The sequence below is a fragment of the Arachis ipaensis genome, chromosome B5 (assembly GCF_059453495.1).
Source record: "Arachis ipaensis isolate K30076 ecotype BB chromosome B5, ASM5945349v1, whole genome shotgun sequence".
In the NCBI taxonomy this organism is placed as follows: Eukaryota; Viridiplantae; Streptophyta; class Magnoliopsida; order Fabales; family Fabaceae; genus Arachis; species Arachis ipaensis.
In genome coordinates, this window is record NC_142440.1 from 138,390,753 (window position 1) to 138,397,089 (window position 6,337).

Genomic DNA, 6,337 nt, shown 5'->3' on the forward strand with positions numbered 1-6,337 from the left:
TTATGTTTTTGTTTATATGTCATTGTCATTTTAAAACTTTATATTTTGAGAATGTAATAAATTTTTACGAGTTGAGTATTTGTTTAATATTTTTAAAATATTTCCCCTTTTCTAAATTTAAAAATTTATTTCTTAAATAAGGGGAATCTTCTTTGCTCTGGGTCGTTGGAGGCAGACATGAAAAATAAGGGGAAGGCTACTGTGCAGAAGGTTGGGGGTCCTCATGTGGCCTCGAAAGATGACTCTGGTGTGGAAGAGACAAAGCAGATGCCGGTTGTGACCGAGGAGGTATTTTCCACATCAGATGATCCTATCGTCGACGTGTTCAACAAAGTGCGTGAGGTGGGTTGCATAAGGATCATTTCCAAATGGACCTCTCTTGTTGATTTTATCTTTCAACCGTGTGTCTATATTTTTTTAAGAGATTTGTTTTCTTTGGGTTTCCAGATTTTGCTCGGATCTGATGGAGCAACTAGATCTATAGTTGAGACTCAGGCAGAGGAGATTAAGAAGCTTAAGCGTACGGTCGATGGTCACGGAACCCTACTGGAGATACTGTGGTCGGAATATGCAAAAGGACGAGAAAGGCTGCTAATGCACCAGGAGAGGTATGGTTCAACTAAAGGTCTTGCTGTTCACGATGCAAAGAAGCAAAAGAAGGAGTGGCACCGAAAGCCGAAGCTGGCCTCGGAGGATGTCGACGCGGTGGCTTTAACCAACGATGTCGATGCTATAATAGCCAAGATCGGCGCTGGAATGAATGCTGTAAACACAAATTCTGACCTTGCAAAAAATACTGACAACAACAAGGGTACAAGGCCAGCAGCACAGTATAGCACTGTTAAGCAACAACCACTCAAGGTAACAATGCTGCAAGGACTCACTGTTGGTCTCTCACTTGAACACTGTTTTATTTGGAGGTTCTTAACATGTATAGATTTTTTTATCACGAGCTAATGCTTCTTTGTTTTCCGGATTCATTAAAAAAAAAACCTTTGAATTACTCTATAACATTTTTTACGTATACAAGATCTTGTTATACAATTAAGAATATCTTGTAAACCAAACTTAAAAAACACATGTCAATAATGGAAAGAACTTATACTCGAGAATTGGAATGAACTAACACTTGAGAAATGTTTACTAGTACAGTAAGAAAAGATAATGAAATGAAGGTGAAATTATAATACTCCAAGCGGGCGAACTCAAAATCAGTGCATGCGTGTTCGTGGTTGAGACAAATGTGTGAAAACTTATATTTCTCTCGATGGGTTATTGCGATGCATTTCCTGGAGATACAAATTCCTGGACCTGAGAGATCGTATATCATCTGATATTTCTTTATCCTTAAAATGCAATCAAAAGTGGGAACAGGAAAATTGAAATAAATTTATAAATTGCATGGCTAACAAATAGAGATGTTGCTGTCTTTCAATCTTCCCTCAACTGCAAAATTATTTCTTCCAATATATGTAGGTATAACAACACCATAATTTACTTTTCATGCTAACTTGGATGCAGCTGCACGATTCTGGGCATCAGCCGGATTAACGGAATACAAACCAAGGAAATTTAGAACGCTTAAAAAGTTGGTAACGTATAAAACGTTTTTCCATCTATACAAAGAACACCATGTGCTCAATACTTTCAACAGCGATCTTGTAACAACCGCAATATTTCCAATACCTACAACGAAGAACCTCACATTAATCCAAACTCACCCAAGATCAATGAATCACAGTAACTACTTCTACTCCACAATGACTATAACAAAATCAAGTACATGCAGCTAATTTGCAAGTTCCATAACAATAAATTCATAATACAAACAGCGCCCTGAAATATCATCAAGAAATTCCCAAACACAATCCCTGCCACAAAGCATGTTCTATGGATGGAGAAATCAGAATACGAGTAACAATCGAAAGGGAGATTACCAAGCCACAAGTCGATTACCTCTATGTTCCAGTCGACGGTGTTACCCACTCCGCCCATGTTCCTGGTTTGGCTTTGCACTGTGCCTATTACATGGTCCCATCTGTCGTTTGCTCCACCATCTTGCTCACTGCGACTATCATCTCCCTCTTCTAACCGTTTGCCTTGATTAGCATGCAGGTTAAAGTGCGGAGAAACAGCCTACATGACAACAAAATTGATATAAAATTGCTTACTTAATGAGGTAAAACTAATTAAGTAGTGAATATAGGGTTTGCAACCAAGTGTTTACCTTGAGTTTGCTAACTTTCGTTTCCTTCTTGGGACAGTGTTTATATCTTATCAAGGTTGAGATTTTTTGTGGCTCCGTGCACCTCCGCTTTGTGTGCCCCGTTTTCCTGCATCTCGTGCACTTCCTTTTTCTACCTTTGTGTCCCCGTGTGCTGGGTGCCCCTTTGGTGCGCACAACGGTTGGATCCCGAACAACACAAGCAGCATTCGGACTCCTATCCATCGTGTCATTGCCGCTGCGGGCTTCTAGATCATAGCATATATGCCTGATCCCGCTCATGCATTTCTTGTACAGATCGTCGTTTTTAGATCCGACGAACAACATCTACTGCGAAGCAGCATGTAGGGCTCCATGTCTCAACAAGAAACCCCGCTCATCCTCTAGTCCCGTCTTCTCATTGTATTCGTTGACTGTCTTCACATCCTTCCTCCATCGTCTCAAAATCAAGCTTTCGGAAATTCTTTTTACGTGCTCGTGCTTCATGACAAAAAATATATGCCTGCAAGGAAAACCTTCTTTCTCCGAAAATCTACATCGACATACCAACCTACCTCTTTTTGGATCGTACAATGCCACCACATTCTGACCGGGGAATCCATACTCCTCAACCATGTACACCATGGTTGTTGAGACCCTTCGTTTGCTTACGAAGTTAACGACCGAGATAGACTCAATCTCCTTCTTCACTTGTGTGAATATGACCTTCGTGTACACCGATGCAGCAAACTGTTCGATGGGATCAAGACAGGTCGTCATAACGGGAACACCGTAAATTGAACTGAACTGTGCAACCAGCTCACTGTTCCGGTACTCCCGTACTAGTAGCTCCAGATTCTGCACAAGCTCTCGAATAGTGTGCCTAGACGACAGAAATTTTTTTAGATGGGAATTGATGCCCTCACACCGAGACATCGTACGAAACCCAGCGTAAAACTTGCGACGCAAGTACGCATTTGCCCACATCTTCCTCTTTTCATACAATTATAACGCCGAATACTTATTAAGTAACCCATACTGTTCAGCAACATGTGCCCATTCACACTCAAACTCTTCAACCTCCATGTCAGCATACAACCACTTGGCAAAGACATCACGGAACATCTGCTCGTTGGTGTTCGAGGTCACATTCTTCTGCAGATGCCATGCACACAACCTATGGGTTTTCCGGGGCAACACCTCCCTAACTACAGCAATCATTGATTCATCTCCGTCGGTAACGACTACAGAGGGCAGCTTCCCACACATGACTTCTAACAAGTTCTCCAACATCTACTTGTATGAACTGATTGTCTCATCTAAAACCAAACCGAAACCAAAAATTGTTGTTTGCTTGTGATTGTTTGAACCTAAGAATATGACAACGGGTCTATTGTACTTGTTCTTCTTATACGTCGAATCGAATGCAACGACGTCTCCAAAGTGTTGAAAATCAACCCTGCTAGGACCATCTGCCCAGAACATGTTTCCCAACATACCTTCTTCAGTCAAATTGTACTGGGCCATAGACATGGGATCAGCAGTTGCCTTGCCTTCCAGGTATACTATAGCAGCGTTCATGTCTCCATCAACCACCTTTTCATGCTTCAACCGATCCATATAGTTGTATGCGTCTTTCCTGGTAAAACCCAAAGAAGAATAACCACCCATAATCCCAGCCATGTACCCCAATATCTTAGATGTCGGCAACCCATACGTATGCATTCCATCCATGTGGGCCTTTGCAGAACCCGATATCGCCCGGAAACTTCGGATCATGTGAACCATTCCCATCGGTATCAACTCGTGGTTATGCTCGAGGATTACTTTCCGAACCTTCCAAACCGAGCTACCCTTATCAAGGTATACAGACATCAGGGCCTGGCAATTCGTGCATGTCTCAGGCCTATGGCATCTCTTCCTGTCTAGTCTGTTGTAGTGTTTTCCATCCCTTAGGCCAGCCCGATTACAGAAGAACCTCCTTCTCACTACACTCCCATCTTCATCCTTTGCATAGTCTCCCTTACGGACCCCAAATCCGTTGCATTCCCCTAACCTACCATAAAACTCATATGCACGCTCTTCACTTCGAAACAACTTTTTCATTATATCCTCTGCAGTCAACCCAGTCACGTAACCATATTCACGACCATCTTCATCCGACAACAACTCAACCTTTCTTAAGTCATTCTCATCAACAACGTTGTTGTTTGAAAGGCATAACTCGTTTTCACTTTCATCTGGAGACAAACCGTTTGACTTGCCCATCCCACCATAGCACTCTATCTATTAAGTTGTAATAGTTGGTTTTTTAAATGATAACTTTTTTCTGCTATAAAAATACACAGCCTTAACCTCTACACAACAACAATTTAACAAACAGACAACCACAACACCTAAATAGATAATCCGGCAATTAAAATTGCAAAACCCTAAAGAATTTGTAACTTAAAAGGGCAGCAGCAAACCAATTTAACACACAGTCAACTTTACAAATTCAAGTAAAGGAAATCGGTACAGAAATCATCAACTATACAAAAATTTTAACCACAACATTGGAATAATAATTAACCAGATACTTATTTACAAGGTTTAATATCAATGAAAATGTACAAATATGCATTGAAAATGTACATAATTTCAATAAAGATTACTAAACAGAGGCAAGAGAGAACAACCATCATTCAGCAACAAATACTACAAAACAGCAAAAAGAAATCACACTATTACCAAATTCAAAAAGAATGAAAATCAGATAAACCCAATCATAAACACTGTTACCAAATTAAATCAAAAGTCAACCAAATTTCACCTTGCAAATCCAATTAAAAAAACCTCTTCAGTTTCTACCCTAAACACCAATTAAATCACATGAACCAAAATTAACTTGAGGGAAAACACAAATTTCATAAGCACGAGAAGTCAGTTATCATTTATCACAAATTTCATATCTAAAACACAAATCAAAACTCAATGAATCAGAGATATTCAACATCACAAATCACTACTTCAGCCTTCAGAGACATTCAAATTCAATAATCCAAGTACTTCAGAGACATTCAAATTCTGCCTACAGCATTCAACAATATACAAATTTCCACCATTAGCATCAGAGTAAGCTTTTGCCATTAGCAACCATACAGTGTAAATTCTGCCTAACAGAGTGAGTTTCTACCATTAGCAACCATACATACAAATTTCCACAGAGTAACATAGCATTCAGAACCATACATACAAATTTGCAAATACAAGACGGAATCAAACTTCAAACCAAGACCGAAGATCGAAGAAGAAGAATCCAAGAACCGAACTTCAGAACAAAAATGCAAGGCAAGACCGAAGAACAATTGAAGAAAAAAGAAACAAAAATTCAAGAAGAAGACCACACCCTCAGTGAAGATGAAGACGATAAGCCACTAACCTGGGTCCGTGCCGAGAAGCCAGTGGAGATGAAGACCCGATGAGGACCTGCCGAGTTACTGCGTCAGGCGGCGAAGATGGAGGAAGAAGCTGCGGTGCTGAGGACCTGTGTTAGTCGGCGACCATGCAGGGCTAGGCGGAGGGCAAGGCCATGAGGATTTCTTTGATTCTGCGTTCTCCTGTACGTGTATGAATGAATGATTCAGGGACAGAGGGAGGGGGTTGGGTCACGAGAGAGGGTTGGAAATGACCTGGGTCCCTTTCTTTTTTTTTTGTTAACAGATTAAAAAATAGCATCAAAACATTTTTGTCCAACAACAAAAAACGGGCCAAGGCTTGGGCCCCTATTCAGCCAAAACTGATTACTAATTATAACACCTAATTACCCAACTTAACTATGCCTTCCCTCACGTGTTTCCATCAACTTTTCCTGCAATCTCTGTGAAAGCCTGATCAATTTGTCCCCTCCTTATACCACATGTCATAGTCACAGATTGCCACCCATTGGCTACACATGTAGATACTATCTTGCCGTCTATACCAAAGACTTTGCCATAGTTATGATGAGAATCTGATCAAATCGGTCAATTGAATCGGATAAAACATAATAAATTAGTCACCTGACTAGTTCAATTGGGTGAAAAAATTACAGTAAAAGACTAAAAACTGGTAAAATTGATCAAAAATCGATGAATCAATGAGTGTGGTTCAATT

At 40.4% G+C, this 6,337-nt stretch overlaps 1 pseudogene; it reads right to left on the bottom strand.

Annotated features, from left to right (window-relative positions):
• Positions 1-1,501: 1,501 nt before the first annotated feature.
• On the bottom strand, positions 1,502-4,483 carry LOC107641094 (protein FAR1-RELATED SEQUENCE 5-like; annotated as a pseudogene).
• Positions 4,484-6,337: the final 1,854 nt, after the last annotated feature.